The sequence below is a fragment of the Heterocephalus glaber genome, unplaced genomic scaffold, assembly GCF_053883595.1.
Source record: "Heterocephalus glaber isolate CG9 unplaced genomic scaffold, H.glaber_assembly_v1.0 deba00001497, whole genome shotgun sequence".
Classification (NCBI taxonomy): Eukaryota; Metazoa; Chordata; class Mammalia; order Rodentia; family Bathyergidae; genus Heterocephalus; species Heterocephalus glaber.
In genome coordinates, this window is record NW_028258320.1 from 9,860,817 (window position 1) to 9,876,761 (window position 15,945).

The following is a 15,945-nucleotide window of genomic DNA, read 5'->3' on the forward strand; positions in this document are numbered from 1 at the left end:
GACTCAGCCTGCTGCACCCGAGCTTGGAGGACAGCACAGGGTGCTGGGCAGGGGTTCAACCCTGTGGGTGGTGCAGGGTGGGGGAATGGGAATGGAGCCAGGGAGGAGAGAGGACGGAGAGTGGGTGCAGTGTGCATTCAGGCCAGATACCAAGAAGACTTCAGGAAGAAAGAGCCACTGAAAGTACAGAGCGATCGTGTTTGACACCCTCCCCCACGGGGCAGCTTGGCCATGTCCTGGTGTGCAATGAACTGGACAGGTGTCTGGGAAAGACAGGGTGCGCGCGCGGGTGTGTGTGTGTGTGTGTGTGTACAGGCACCAGTGCATACACCTAGGGGATGGGAGGGAGGACAAGCAGCTGCCAACTGGGGCACAGGCCAGAGGATACACGAGGCCCCTCAATCCCTGTCCCTAGGAGTAGACATCTCTGGATGGTTCACCAACCCCTGGGAATTCCAGGCCTGCCCTGCAGTCTCCACTAACAAAGATCACAAATCAGGCCACCAGTCCCTGACAATCTGCCACTGCCAGCTATCAGGGCTGTCAAACCTCTGTGGGCCTCAGTCTTCCCACTGGTACCTCGATGGGCCTGAGCCACATCTCCTCTGACTGCCGAGATGCTGTGGAAAAACACACGTTTACCCTCCTGAGCCCTCCACCCTGAGCACTAGGAAGGCAATTCTGGTCCCCAGCCTCTATCTCAGGGTAGGGCTGGGACAGAGCTGAGTCCCCACACCGTCTGTCCTCAATAGCCCTCCACGGCCAAAACCTTGAAGTGGTTACAATTACAGCCGGGCTAACAGGATTAGGGGAGCGTTGAAATCTAAGAAATCTGATTAGCTCAGACACCCCAGCCTCCCCCAGCACAATCCTGCAGTAACCCCAGCAGCTGGGCCTGATGGGAAGGGCACCCCAGGGTCCTCTCGGGCTACACTCATTACCTACACAGGTATGCTGGGCACAGGTATGCCTGCCTGGCTGCCCACTGCCCTGTATCACATCAACTGCACCTTGACCTGGAGCAGCACTCAACTGAGCTTCAGAATACCAGGCACAGGGACACAGGCCAAGGGGGCAGATGGAACCTAAGGGTCCACAGGGCAGCCACCCCATATAGCCTGGGGACTGACTCAGCCAGAGGAAGGGAGTCTAAGTTACCCTCTTTAGCTACAGAAGCCACAGCAGCCCCAGGGGACTCTTGACCTGTCTGGGGACCAGGGGCTGGAAACACCTCTGTGTCCTGCTCTAAGACCCGGGCCCAGGATGAACCCAATACACAGAAGCCCAATGCATACCTGTGCCTGGGGCAGGCAGGGGAGCATGTGAGGCTCCAAGCAAGCTCCAGCTGGAAGACACTGTGCCTCAAGCAAAGGGACACCAAGCTGCCTGATGAGGGCGCGGTGGATGGGTATGGCCCACCTGCAACCTTTCCCGAGAACAGCACCTCCTTAGCCTCCTGTCCCCGGGCTCCTATTCCTGGGGTCAACACTGGCTTCTGCACTTGAGCCCCAGCTTAGGTGGGGTTCTTGCTTGGCAGACCATGGCAGGAATTGAGTCCTGGCTTTGCCTCAAGCCTTTTGACCTCTCTGAAACTCCGTTTTCTTCTCTGTTCAATGGGGTAATTCCAAGCAGTGGCGAGCTCACACTGTTGTTATCAAGGCTAAACAAATATGAAAAATACATCTACAGCCACCGAGTGCCACCAGGGAGAGGGGCTCTGCTTATTCCTGTCCTCACATGCCCCTGGCAGGCGGCCAGCTGGTGGTGAATTATTTATTTGGGCTGATCTTGCCCTTGCTAGATGTCAGCTCCTAAGGAATAGGAACTATGGGGCCCCAGACCTGTCATTCCAGCTTCAAAGGAAGCAACAAGAAGCAGACCTGCCACCCAAAGGCAGATGACAGTGAAACCCTCAGGGAGACCCTCACTCTTCCCAATAAGGCCCGGAAGCAGCCGTTTGGAAGTGTCCCCTTCCCCATGTCAGTGTAGACACTAGTCATGAACGCATGATCATTCAGAAAATAATGAGTCTGTGGTCCGAAAGCCCCCCCCCCAACCTCAAGTCCAGACTGAGGGCCAGAAGGTCTGGCTTTCCAAATGGCAAAGCGTGCTAACACTCACAACTGTGCACTGAAGGCAGCACAGAAGCAGCGAGCACCCTCACAGGGGGCATGCAAGCCGACCATGCTGGATAGCCAGGGAGATCAACACAGATAGGCAGGCCACTTTTAGAACATGCTTCTAGCATCCCTAATCCAGCCCCTTTGTGCTCTATCCACTCTGCACCAGAGCCTGCTAAGCCTTCAGGGGGCCCATGTCCAATCTGCTTCATCTGCCCAGCAGCTAAATGGGATGGTGAGCATTCCACCCTTGAACCCATTCTACAGATCAGAAAACTGAGGTCGAACAGAGTAAACTGGCTGGCCCATGGCAGCCGGCAAGCTTCAGCCTCCTGCCACCTTTTCTTCCCCACCATCTCCATAAAGGGAAGATCTGGTTATCACAGGATGAGTTGGTGACTGGCCTAGGGCCTGTTTCCGGGTCTGGTGGCCTTGGTGTTCTGTCTCCTTCCATCCTTGAGGGCAGAGCCCTGCCCCAGTCTCCCTGCTGGAGCTTAGAGACCAAGCAGGCTGCTCTCTCTGGCCTCTGGGCTCTTGAGGACAAAGAGTAGCCCCCCCCCCCTTCAGAGGGCGCAGGCAGAGGCCACTGTGTCCTGCAGAGAGGTCAGGGCAGTTACCAGGCAAGGCTGCAGCAGCATCCCGGGTAATTTCGGCAGCCTGGCCTTTGTTGTCGACACAAAACCCAGGAACCTCATAGAGATGCAGTGGCGATAGGAGCCAGGCCAGGGCCCACGGGAGCAGAGTTATGAATGAAACTGCAAGGACCTGGCTCCACCTAGCAGCCCTTACTTCCTGGTTCCATGACGAGAGCTTCCCAAAATTAACTTGTTGGTGCCCGAATGTTTTACAGCAACATCTTACCCTGAGACTGGGTCACAGACAATCACTGGGCGCTGGCCAAGACCAGAAAACTCAGTATCCGTGGGTTCCTAGGAAGGTCTCCTGGTGGCCCAGTGTCTGCCTTCCTTATCCACCCAGGCAATCGAGGGGAAAAGTGAAGTTTGCAGGCTTCTCAGCTGGGTCCTTCTACCTGCAGTTTTCTAGCATGAGTCAACTCATGGACACCTGTCCTTGTGCTGGGTCATCTCTACGGGGGCCAGGGATGGAGAAAATGCAGTGTTCCTGTTGCAGCTAGGAAAGTGTGTGTGTGTGTGTGTGTGTGTGTGTGTGTATGTTTGATCAGAAGCCAAAACCTCATTCCTAGGCCTTTCTTCACTTTTCTCCTGGGTCTTCCCCCTTTCCTTAGGAGGGAAAAGGGACATTTTGTCTCCCATGAAGAAGCCAGCAACTCTTTTCTGCATAGACAGGGCTGTTTATTCACAGGTCCAACCATTTCTCTCCACTCCGTGAGCCTCAAAACCCCAGCCCGAACCCTAGAGCCTCTCTACCTCCTCCCTGCAGCCACTGCCACCAACAAGCCCACCTGAGTGTCAGCTTTTGAGACTTACATGTGAGAACAGCACTTCATAACCTCCTGACTCCTCTGGACAAGGAGATGCCTCTGTGCTACGGGGCGGGGCGGGGGGGACCCAACCGAAATCATAAAACTTGGAAGAAAACACCAGCTCTCTCTCTCTCTCTCTCTCTCTCTCTCTCTCTCTCTCTCTCTGAGAGTCCCCTCCACCCCAAAGCCACACGTGCTCCGTGGCAGATAGGGCTTTCAATGTGTCTTTTGTTTCATTCTGGTGTTTCAACATCCTCAACTTGAGGAGGGAAAGGTCAGCACGACTCCCGGTGTTCACAGACCCTCCGAGCACAGGCTGCAGCCCGGACTCAAGGGGCCAGGAACTCTTCCTAGCTGGGACCCTCCTCAAAAAGCCTTGGGGACTGAAAAAGCCAGGGGTTTGTTCCCTCATCTAAACTTCTCAGAGTGCCCACAAGCAACTTTTCCCCTCCTGATCCCAGGCGAACGCTGGAGGAGGCAAGCTGTAATTCAGCAGTAGCAAAGCAGCCCGGTTCTCCAGCACCTCCGCTTGCCCCTTTATCTGTTCCTTCACAAAAACAATAATAAGCAAACCCAGGCACCTCTGGAACAGCTTCTGGCCTCCTGCCCTGCCCTGTGTAACCAGCCGGTCCTCATACCCACAGCGTCGTCGTCGGAGGAGACTGCACTAGTTAACCCTCTGGTCTACCAGGCCTGGTTCCCAGGTTGCAGCAGGGAGGCAAACTGTTGCTCAAGAAACCCTTCAGAAAACCCTTGGCACCGAGGCAGCTCAGCTCCCAGCTCTGTGCAGCGCCTCGCCAGGGCTTCCGCGCTGCCCACTGCCCTTTCAAATCTCCAGAGGTGGGCTCCACTCCCCTGAGTCCTGGTTGTTCGTCCAGGGGGCTCCAAAAGACCCAGGAAGAGCAGAGAAGAGGGACCGGCTGGCCGAGGGCTGCCCTCACCCCGCCAGCCCGGCCGCCAGCTTCTTGGAGGACCTCAGAGAGAACATTTGTTTGGACTGCCAAGTTAAATCTTCCTCCCTCATGTCAGGGCATTGGAAAAGCAGTCAGGGGAGAGGGGAAGGGGGAGAGCGGGGGAAGCAGCGGCGGGAGGGAGAGGGGAGGGAGGGGAGAGCGAGGCGGGCAGGCTCAGAGCCCCAGTTACTCGGGCACTGCCTGCCCAGGAAGCTGAGGCTCCCAGGCAGAGCAGCCTCGGCTCCCGGCACCCAAGCAGGGACCCGGCCGCCAGGCCTCGCTGATCAGCGCCGGGTGCCCGAAGCCCTGGGGCCCGGTCCTCATGTATTCGCTCTGCGCCCAGCTGGAAGGGCGAGGTGGAACAGGAAGGCCGGGAAGGGAAAAGTTTGCGACAGGTAGAGAGGTAGGGCAGGGCGGCCTTGCCACGGGGCTGTCCCCCGGGGAGGGGTGGGGGGCCCAGCCGGCTGCCCCGGCTCCCTTGCGTCCGCCCTCCCGCCCGGGTTGTTTACATTCCTGGAGTGTCTTTTAAACCCCGGGCTGAGGCCGGCTCCCGGCCTTCTCCGGCGGCTCCGGGGCAGTCTCCCGTGAAAATCTGCTGGCGCACAATGGCCGGGAAGGCGGCCGCCCCTCGCCCGCGCCCCCACCGCCCCGGGGCGGGGAGGCCGCCTTCTGCACCGCACCCTCTCTCTGCCCGGTCGGCTTCCTGGACAGATGTCCCCGGCGAGGGGGCGACGCGCGCCCGCTGACTGCGCCCCAGAAGCCGAGGCCGCGCTCCCCACTGTTTTCTCCCCAACGCAGACGCCAGGAATGTGAAACAAGCTTCCAGAGCCCGCCCCATCCACGACCCCAGCTCCAGCCCCGGCCTGGCCCCACAACCTCCGCCCCGGGGCCAGCCTCCCACTCCCCGGGGGCCACCGCCGCCGGAGACAGAGGAAGAAAGAACACGGGGAAATTACTTTCGTATTTGCACCGCGCGCGGGCGCGCACACGCGCACACACACACACACACACACACACACACACACACGCGCGCACATCTTCCCTCTGGGTTCTCCCGGCTGGGGCAGCCCCAATCAGGCGTGGGCCCGAAAGCCCCTCGGGTTTCCAAAAGCCTCACTCGAAGCTCCTCCACCTCCACACACCCCTTGGCGCTCCCGGCTCCGCAAGGCGCGCCTCGTTTCCCGGGGCGATTCCCACACAAACAACTTAACCGCGCCCCCACCTCCCATTTACAAGAGTGTGTGTTTTCTCTAGAAATTCAGAGGCACAACTTAACACCACCATCTCTCGCCACCCCCGAAATCCCGCGCCTTCCCCAGAGGTTCCAGTACGCACACAGGAACACAACTTCACATTTCCCCAAAGGAGGCGAAGGAGTCCGAGGCGGTCCTTCCCCGGCCTTCCTTACTCCCTCCTCCGGAGCCCGGTCCGGCCCGGCCCCCGGGGTTCCGAGCGAGGGCTGGAGGCGGGCTCGGTCCGCGCGCGCACTGCCTACCGCACTCGCGCCCCACACGCCCGGAGCCCCGGCTCCCGCGCGCAGCCCGAGCCGGCTCCGCGCAGCCCGGCACTCGCCAGGATGCAGTCCGGGCCTCCGCCCCCGGCCGCCTCGAGGAGTGCAGCGAGCAGCGCTACGGGCCACCCGCCCACCCCGAAGGATCCTTGAAAGGAAAAGCCCCAGCGCTCAGCACCCCACGTTCGCACCCCAGAACCCGCGGGGAGCGGAAAAAGCCTCGGGGCTAACAGGCTCCTAGCTCTGTCCCCAAACTTACCCGGCGCTGCGAGCACCGCTGCCGCCGCTGGAGGACGCGCCGCTGCCGGCGAGGGCCGGCTGGGGCCGGGAGGAGAGCGGCGAAGGCGCCGGGATCGCGCAGCTTGGCTCGGCTCAGCCCGGCCCCCGCTCCGTGCCGGCCGGGGCCGGAGTCAACGCGCTGCGCCGGCGCTGCTAGCCCGCCTGGCCGCCGAACGTTGCTCGCCCGCCCGCCCGCCGCCCGGCTGCTAGCTCTCCCGGGCGCCCGCCGCAGCCGCCTGCTTTTTTAATGTCCACAGACAGTGAAAAGGAACTCGGCGTTAGGGGGTGAGTAAGTGAATCAACTCGCCCGGAGCCGAGCAAGTTGAAGTGTCAGATTACATTGGCTATTCTATTTCCAAAGGGCCCCGCGCCGCCGGCCGCACGCAAAAGCCGGCACGGAGTATCACCGGAGCGGAGCGCCGAACCGCCGCCAGCGCTCTCCTCCTCTCGCCTTGGCTCGCGCTCTCTGCGCTCTCGCCAGCTCCTTCTTTCCCTTCCTTTTCACCTCTCCTGGTCTCCCTTTTCCTCGCTTTCTTCCTTACTCCCTTGGGCCAGCGCTCTCCAAGCTTTTCCTCTCTTGGCACTGACGGCTCCGCGTCACACCCCCCTCCCACGCCGCTGGTCCACTCGCCGCCTGGTTCTCTCCCTTCCCTCTTCTGCTCGCGCACGCCCCCCCCCCCGCCCTCTAAGTTTGGAAAAGGGAGAAATTTTGAGCCCAGAAAGGGATCGCTTTGGGGAGGACACCAAAGTCACCGACTCGCCGGGCGCACCCCCACCCCTGCGCGCGCACTAGCACGCCCCACTCCTGTAGTGCACCCCGGGCTGCGGGCGCTGTCAGGTACCCGAACTGGCGCAAGCGAGTTGCTAACCAGATCTCCCACCCTTCCCTGGAGGAGACTTTGGGGTAGTTCCTAACGTCCGGGGGCTGGGGACTGGGAAGAGGATCACTACCAAGAGCGGAGACGAGGGAGGCTGGTGCGCGCTCCCCCGACGGCTAGGAGGAGCGGGGTGCGGCGCGCCCGGAGAGTCCAGGCACCTGGCTCCGTCCCGGACGCTTGGCTTCCCCGAGGCCTAGCGGGCAGCGCCTGAGGCGTCGTGCGCGCCGGCGAGGCGGGGGCGGCAGATCCGGCCCCGACCTCCACCGACGCCTGGGCACGGCCGAAGGGGTGGGTGGCAGGGAGCCGAGGCTCTCACGAGGAGCAGCTGGGCGCGCCCACTCCCGGGGTTCCCCTCGCAGCCCGCCCCCGAAAGCGTCTTAGAGCTTGCACTCCACTGCCACACGCACAGAAACTCCTACACAAACGGCACCCACATTTGCGCCCACCCTCAGCTCTGCAAACATGCTACTCCTCGAACACACAGTTCCCCTCACAAATACGCCCGCGCTCAGTCACAGTGAGCACACTCAGACACGTAGCTGCGCACACACTTGCAAACATCGCTGCACACAACCCCACGTACACTCAAAAACCTAAACACTTCCTGTGCACGAAATCTCACGTTCACGTACACACACAAACACGCGCCCCTCATACACTTTCTCTTCCACACCGCTTCCACGGGGCACCCCCCCCCCCTTGTTAGAGACACCCCCATTCCGCAGCATCATCAGTCCCCGGGTTGGACACACATACACGCGCACACGCACGCGTTCCCCTCGGGGGAAGACAGGAGGGGGAATTTGGGCCCGGAGCCCGCTTCGAAATCCAGGTGTGGCAGTGGTTCCGCGCTCCGCGTTTTGCAGGCTGCCGCGGTGTCGGAGGCGAGGCGAGGAAGGGAGCTGGAATAACAAAGGCAAGTTGGGGAGAGCGCAAGGGGGCGCAGCCTGGGCCAGGCCGCGGGGGGAGCCCTGCACCGCCGGGGCGTCTGAGGCTGCAGGGTCGCAGGCGCCGGGAGCCGGAGGTGGGGAGGAAAGGTGGGGGGCGAGGGGCGGGGCCGCTGCGTGACGTCAGAGAACAATGACACCGCTAGGGGTGGGCACCGGGAGGCAGCACGGGCGGGGGTCTCCCTAGGGGCCGGGCGGGCGGAAGAAGTCCTGGCTGCTGCCTGATTGACGAGGTCCGCATGGGAGCGCCGACGTGCCACGCAGACTCGCGGGCTGCGGGGGCCTCGTGGGCGGTGATCTGAGTGCGCCCGGAGCCAACGGAGGGAGTGGGGGAGTGGAAGGCTGGAGTACTCCCGCCAGCACAGACCCCTATTTTAGAACATCCTTCAGAGGGCAGCTCTGACCTCGGCTTGAACTCCTTCAGGGCTGGAGAGATCACTCCTTCTACCGCCGGGAGAGAGGAGGCAACATGAATTCATTCCCAAGGCTCTGGTAGTCTGACAGCCGATGAACTCAGCCTGGAATTCCTGAAGGCTTGGAGCCTGCAGCTCGGGTCCCCGGGACTTGATGTGTCCGTGTGCCGTGCGGAACCTGTTTGATTTTCCCAGGGGAAACCCTGCCTTCTCCTGCCACTGGGCACTGGGGAAGGTGCTCCTTTCCTGCCTCCTCAGCCTTCCGACCTGTCACAAGGACTGTTACTGCTGCTGCTTCCCCCACCCACCCACCCACAGGTGGCAGCTGAGTATCTGGGGAGGGTGGGTGATTTGCAATCACTTCCTGACCTTTAGGGACACCCAGAGGCACCATCCCAGCAAATTCCTGTGGGAGGGAGTCCCTGCTTCTCAGCCTGTGGGTGGCCCAAGTTCACAGGTGGGTTGAGGGCTGCCTGAGAAATCCTTGAAGGCCTGCTTTGGAAAGTGGGAATTCAGCTTGCTGCCTGTTGGCTAAACCTACAGCTCACCCACCACAGCATCCTACAGCATTGCAATGAGCAGAAAGCCACCCCCACGCCCAGGACTAAAATCCCATAGTGGAGTTTTCCAAGCATTTAAGGACTTGGAATGCAAGAAACCAGCCACAGCCAGCAACTGGGCCAGTTCCTGTTGCCTTGATGACACCGGGTCAGGACACCTGGCCCTCTCAGCCTTCTGTCCAAATCCCTCACTGAGTACCCAGAGCTGGCTATCCCTAGGAGGTGGGGGGATGCAGATAACCTCAGGATGACCATTCATGTTCAAAAGCTCCTGTCCAGAAGCTTCTGGCCAGTATTTATACCTGGGAACCAGGAAGTGACTGCAGGAACCAAGCAGGAGCCAAGCAGGAACCAGCCCAGAGCGAGTGGTAAGGGATAAGGCCAGCCCTCCCTAGATGTGCAAGACAGATGAGCTGCAAGTCTGAGAAACCCCACTCAGGCCTCCTGGGGACCCTGGGCCCCAGTCCTTGCTCTTAGAGGACCCTGCTATCTCTGACATCTTCCAGGGAGATCAGAGGGCAGGTCAGATTCCCTCTGGGGTCTTGGATGACACTGTGACCTACTCAGTGCCTACTGTTTGCTGAGGACTGTGGGGCAGGGCATCTTGGGCAGTAGCTTATGGCAGTCAAATTGTGTATCTAACAAGCCCGCGCTGGGTCCTGATGCAAATTCAGGCCCTTGTTAACAGTTTCCTGCTGGCCCTAACCCAGCTCCACATCTGTATCCATGGACTCTGTGTGGCCCCAAACAACTGGCTTTCCCTCTCTGAGCCTTTGTTAGCTTAAGGGCAAGGTCACACTGGCAGTGATAAGTCTTTCTGAGGCCTATGTATCCTGAGGCCCCAGTCTCTCTGCCTCAGCTTCTCTTATCCAGGAGGTCTGGGGTGAGGCAGAGATGAACTTACCATCATGTCCCAGCCCTGGGACGTGGCAGATGTACCCCGTTCTGCCAGGGCTGGCCATGCATCACTTGTCCAGAGGCAGCTTCAGGACCCACTATGGGAGCACAGGCTGCATGGGCGCAGCCCTCGGGTGCTGATACAGGGCCTGGCTTGGACCCTCCTTCGCCTCGGACTCAGGTGCTATTCATTTCCCCTCCCTGGGAGCCATCATCAGAACAAAGAGGCCAGACGGAGAGCAAGACCCAGGTCTCAGGAGGCCAGAAGCCACAGGTCAGTGAGAGGCTTCAGGCCCTGGGCACACAGAGGACCTATGCAGGGTGCAGTGAGTGTGGCCATCTGCAAGGCACTTGGTGGGCTGGGGTATGGGGACAGGTGCGTGTGGGGACAGTTCCTCCTCTCTGAGGACTGCCTTCTCTGTCCCCACTCTTACTCCTCAACCCGCCCCCCATGGGAGCCAGGAAACATCTGAATCGGTCCTGGGGAGGCGGGAGGAAAGTCACGTGTATGGAATGCTGACTGTGAGCCAGGCACCGTGGAAACCTTCTCTTTTTCCATCCGTGCCACAAGCCAGGTGTCACTGCGGCTGCAGGAAGATGAGCAGAGGCTCCACAACCTGCTGGCATTCTCAAAGCTGCTGGGTGGGTGACACCAGCATTGGGATCTGAGTATGGCTGTTCCTGGGGGTAGAAAGTGAAGTTTTGCCCTCATCTCATTGCTAGCTATGTTAGCAATGAGGTGGCCTGCAGATACTTTAGGGTAAAGACCTTCACCCATCTGCCAGGGAAGTTGGGGGCCCTTCTCATGGCAGTAATGTGATGGTGAATGCATTTAGCCTTCACCCCTTGGTGGAGGAAGGAAGCACCGGGCCTTCCCTAGCTCTGAGCCTGGGCCTCCTGGAGGTGGGTGGTTGAGTACAGCAGAGAGCAGCTGTGTCCCTGCTTGCTGGGCTCCCTGTTGTGCCTCCGTGTCTGCTCCAGTCAGATTGCCCCTCCCTTCTCTGCATCCAGCACTTGGCCTTGACTCTTCAGGACCCTTCTCCTGGGTCAGTGTCTCACTCTCACCGTGGAGCTCTGCTCTTCCTGCTCCTGGCTCCACATCCAGCTCAGCCCCTGCCCCGCCCCCTCCAGGGAGACCCGGAGAGGAGACTGAGAGCCTGCTTCAGCATGGGGATACCTCAGTGCCCAGCCTGCCACTCCTGACCTACATATGGTATTACAGCCTCCCTGTGCCTGTTTCCCTCTCTACCAGGTTCAAAACTTTGGGTACCTAGGGTGGACTGTATAGAACTCCCTAATGGCACTTGGGCCTCTGATTGTCCTGTGAGCCTTTCGCCCTTGGACTGACCTATAGTCTACATTAGGGTTTGGGGGCACTGCTTTGGGGAGCACTCTCTTAGGGGCGCCTTCAATGGGTTAGGGGCAGGAAACTGATAGGCACAGGGGGACCTGCCCAGGACTGGGGAACACCTAGGGCTGAAGAAGTAGCAATCCTAACCTTCTCACTTCTCATCCTCTGACCCACACGATAGCACTTGTATGGGTGACTAAACAGTTCTAAAGGGAGGTGATAGCTTTCCCACAGCCTTGCAGCTGGGCAGTGCTGTTGCTGCCTGAAAGCCCTGTATCCTCAGGCAGCACCCTCTCCTCTGCCCCTGGGAGCCATGCCCAGAGCACCATAGCACAGCAGGCTGGGGCAGCAAGCGGAAGACAGCACCTCCTGCCCCTTGATCTTGCCCCAACCTACAGGCTGCTGGCCTCAGGGCTGGTGCTCCCTTGCCCTGACCTTGTCCCATTGCCATGCTGGGTGGCTTTCAGAATTGCTAGCTAGCATTCTGTGCACATTCCTTCCTGCCTCGGGAGGCAGCCACCTGCCCAGGAGCCTATCCTGGTGTTGTGGCCAGACATGCTGCTTGCCTCTTCCTGACCCAGGGTGCTGCTGGCCCTGCCTACTGCCCAGCTGACCATGCAATAACTTGTTAAGTTCTTACCATGTGCCAGGCCCTGAGTAGCTCAACCATTTGAGTTCCTCTGATTCTCATCTGAGCTGTGGGCTAGTATTAACTGCCCCATTTTACAGCTAAGAAAATTGAGCCATGGGGAGTTTCACTTGCCCAGTGTGATACCTCAGCGTGGGCTGCAGGGTACAGAATGACCCACAGCTCCATCCTGTCATCAGTACGGCACCTGAGGGGCTGGTAGACGGTCAAGTGCGGTAGGTACAGGAGCACACGAGGGTAGACTCCCAGGCCCCCCAAAAAGACTGTCCCCATCAAATGCCACTGTAAGAGCAGGGAAGAAGTGTCGACATTGTGTTGGGTGTCCAGCTCTTGTGGAGGCTGTGGGGAAACAGACCAGAGTGGGGCAGGGACCTGGCCATAGTCTCAGAGCTAGAGTGGGGCTGGAACCAGGGCTCCCAGGCTGATTGATGTGCTTTCCTGTACCTTGTAGCCAGCTGTGGGGCCCCTCTGACTGCTTTTTTCAAGGACATTGGGTCCCAGATGCCTCCAGGATGCTGAACTGTTCAATGAGTGACTTGCTCCCCCCCCCCAATTAAAATAGAGAAGAAGAAAGAAATCCAGGCCTTGTTCCCAGCTACAGCTGGTGCCAACCAAAACCCCGCAGGAAGAAAATGGAGCAGGAGCCTGCTGCCCAGGGGCCTGGCTGCTGACACAGGCCCTTTCTATTCTGCTGTCCGCTACAGCCCCTCAATGGACACCCTTCACCTGTCTTCTTGGCCCCAGTGTAAATAATCTCCCATTAACCTCACAAACTTGGGTAAATCCAGGTCCCACCACTGCCCTACCATGTTTTCCTTCCTCACCCACCCATTGCCTGAAATGAGCTAGGCTCCTTCCCTGCCAGCCTAGTGCCTACCCTACCAGATGAGGACTGCAGTGCCTGTCTGGGGAAGTTGCACGAGTGCCTTCTCCATGGAGCCATAGGGGAGACCCTGCTTTGCTTCCAAGATGGACCTAGGACGATGTTCCACCCTGTGCTGGGTGCCAGCCTTTCACTCACACATGGAGGCCATCACAGTGGGGTCTGTGGGCATGATGAACAGCTAGTTCTACAGAGGTGAAAGTACAGTACTTTAAAGTCACCCAGAGACAAAAGTGGTTTAAAAGTTGCCCAGTTTATTCTCTGCCTGTGATCTTAGAAGAAAAGTGTTCCCCAAAGTCTCCTATGCCGTCTTTCTTTTGGTTTTGGTTTTTTAGACAGTGTCTCACTTTGTAGTTCAGGTTGGCCTTGAACTCACTACATAGCCCAGGCTGGACTCGAACTCATGGTAATCCTCCTGCCTCCGCCTGCCAAATGCTGGGATTACAGGCCTATGCCACCATGCCTGGCTCCCATGCCATCTTATTGCATCCTGCCCTCTGGGAACTCTGTCTACCCATGGAGCCCAGCTTCCCAAGGCGTGAGCTGGTCTGATCCAGATTTCTCCAGACAGCCCTAAGGGAGCCACATCCTGCCCACTGGCTGGTGTCCACCAGGAACCCTTGAGTCAGGCTGGCCACCACAGACAGCTTTCTAAGCTCTCTCCTCCCTCCTATGGGCAAAACACTTCAGACAGTATAAAAAAAAAAAAGTACTTCATGTCACATGTGAATGCCACAGCAGCCTCAGGAGGATGCAGATTTGCAGATTGCATAGCTCACTTTGGGCTTCAAAAGGCCTAGCACTCTGGCTAAGGTCACATGGGCACTGGACAGAGTTGTCATTTGAACCCTGGTCTCTTGATTCCATGCCACTAAGGAATGGGGATGCAGGTGGCAATGACCTCAGAACATGGCATTCTCAGCACTGGGATGCTACCAGAAGACAAAAATCTCAGACACTGATTCATTGATTCAATCAACAAATATTTATTAAACACTAGCTGTGTGCTGGGCCCGAACCTCGGCACTGGGTGTCCAACTGTGAAGCAGTAGATCTGGTTCATGCTGCCCCACACCTGTGTTAGGTGTTGGAGACAGACACTGAAACAGACCTTGTGTGGAAAGACCTCCCCTCCCACCGCGTAGCCAGCATCCTAGCAAAGCCCAGGGCCAAAGGGCAGGAGATAGGGCTCTGGTCCCAGTGTTGCCCCTAACTGGCCATGTGACATCGAACAAGGTTTCCCACCTCTGAAATCTGTATGCCAGTGCCTCCCCATATGTTTTCTGGGGTTCCTGCCCAACTCCCACCTTCTGGGTCAAGTGGTTAATGATTTCCTGACATGAATAATTACTCTGATTTGGTGTTTTCTGAAACCCAACTTTTCGTAGGCACTTGGAGCCAGAAAGGGGCTTCTGAGTCCCCTGACCTGAGCCTCTCACTAAGTAGGAACCCCTTAGCCTCAGTGCTCCTTGGAAGTGACGGGTATTGCTTGTCCACTTCCGGAGATGGGGCACTCACTGCCCCCACACACTGCAGAGCTCTCTGCACAGTGGTGTGCTGGTAAATGTTTAACATCTGGCTCTCCAAAGGGGGGAAAACCTGGTTTGTAGTATTTGCTCATTTCCATCGTGTAAACACTCCCACCACAGCCCCATTTCAAGCGGCCAGTCTAACATCAACCTCACACTTTCTGAAAAATTGAGTCAGCTCTTAGGAGCTGGTCCAAGCAGGCTACAACCCACCAATGCCCCGGCCTACAGAGAAGTCTCATCCAGCTTTACTTGCTGGAAAGTTCCTGCTGATATCAAGCGTGACACCTGATTGGTCAGGCACTCGGGTCTGAAGGGAGATTGACCTCTGAAGGCCTTTGGAGATCTCCTTGTGACGGGGAGGGGGATGGGGGTGGTGGTCCTGGGGCCAGTGGACACTGGGGAGACCCACCCTCCTGCTCGGCCTTTCTACCGCCTTTCCTCTTTTCTTCTGCTTCTCTCCTAAGTACTTGTTGGCTTCTGCGACACTATAGATACTATGGCAACAGGGACCAAATCTCGGCTCCCAGCCCCCTGCCTCCCTGCCTGTACCTTCCAGGCTGGAATCAGAAGCCACCCCTCCCCAAGCCTGACCTGACCTGTACCCCTTCCCTTCCTGCAGCTACAGGCCCTGCCTCCGGAGCTTATCACTGGCTTTGTCACTTATCACGTTCTACCTTGGATTACAGCTATTTGTGTACACGCCTTATCTCCCTGCCAGACAGAGAGGCAGCACTGGCTTGTTGAAAGAGCTTGGACTTTGGAGCCGAATGACCTGGCCCCAGCATCCCAGCCCTGCAGGGAGCTCATACCAACTTTGCAAGCCTCAGTTTCCTTATCTGTGAAGTGGGACTGCTGATAACTCCTTTCAAGATGATTTTGGCCATTAAATTTGACTAGAAATGTAAATTCCTTTTCCTGTTCCCATGTGGACTGCCCTCCTTTTGGGGACAGATTGCCTCTTTGTAGTCTTCTGTAATGTTAATAGTGACAAAAGTATATGGCTGTGCTGTGCAGGGAGTGTTGTTCTCAGAACTTACATAGGCTAACCCATTTCAGCCTTGCAAAAATTGGAGCTATAGTGTTATGTCCATTGATAAATGACAGTGTGGAAGAGCTGAGGTTTGAATCCAGGAAAACTGGCCCCACAGCCTTGGCTGTTGGGCTCCATGCCATGTTGCCGTGCTATAAGGGTTCTTGGTGGCTTGTGGAGTGGTAGAGTGCATGACATCTTGGCAGTCCTGTTCCTTGCCCTGACCCAAGGGGTAGGGGCAGGGAGATGCAGGAGACCCCTGTTCTGCCTTCAGGACCTCCCCAAAGGTGAAGTGATTTGTACCGAAGAGCACAGTGTCTCTGGGTCCCTGGGGGCAGAGGACAGAGAGGCCATTTGTGGGAAGAGGTGCCATTTGGGGTGGGCCTTGATGAATGAGGACTTGGAGCAGGGTGGACAGGGCAGAGGGAGTAGCCTGAGCAAAGGTGTTGAGGTGGGCAGGACACACGGGGGTCATTAAGGTGTCAGGGTAGCCAGTGCA

The 15,945-nt window shown here is 58.2% G+C and overlaps 1 protein-coding gene and 1 long non-coding RNA gene across 9 annotated transcripts in view; one reads left to right on the top strand and one right to left on the bottom strand.

Moving 5' to 3' along the window:
* Positions 1 to 6,425, bottom strand: part of Zmiz1 (zinc finger MIZ-type containing 1) — a 191,988-nt gene extending 185,563 nt beyond the window's left edge. For all 3 annotated transcript variants that reach the window (XM_004846386.4, XM_004846387.4, XM_004846383.4), the window contains exon 1: positions 6,287 to 6,425. The gene's annotated coding sequence lies outside the window, so the exon portion shown is untranslated. The remainder of the gene's footprint in view (positions 1 to 6,286) is intronic.
* On the top strand, positions 4,689 to 15,429 carry LOC147825552 (uncharacterized). 6 transcript variants are annotated; one of them, XR_015440281.1, is made up of 4 exons: positions 6,478 to 6,591; positions 8,051 to 8,100; positions 8,556 to 11,214; positions 12,564 to 15,429. It is a non-coding gene; the product is annotated as an uncharacterized LOC147825552 (long non-coding RNA). The 6 variants fall into 6 exon arrangements; XR_015440282.1 differs by having other exon boundaries at positions 8,556 to 9,472; positions 10,183 to 15,429; XR_015440278.1 differs by lacking the exon at positions 6,478 to 6,591 and adding an exon at positions 4,689 to 4,920 and having other exon boundaries at positions 8,556 to 15,429.
* Positions 15,430 to 15,945: the final 516 nt, after the last annotated feature.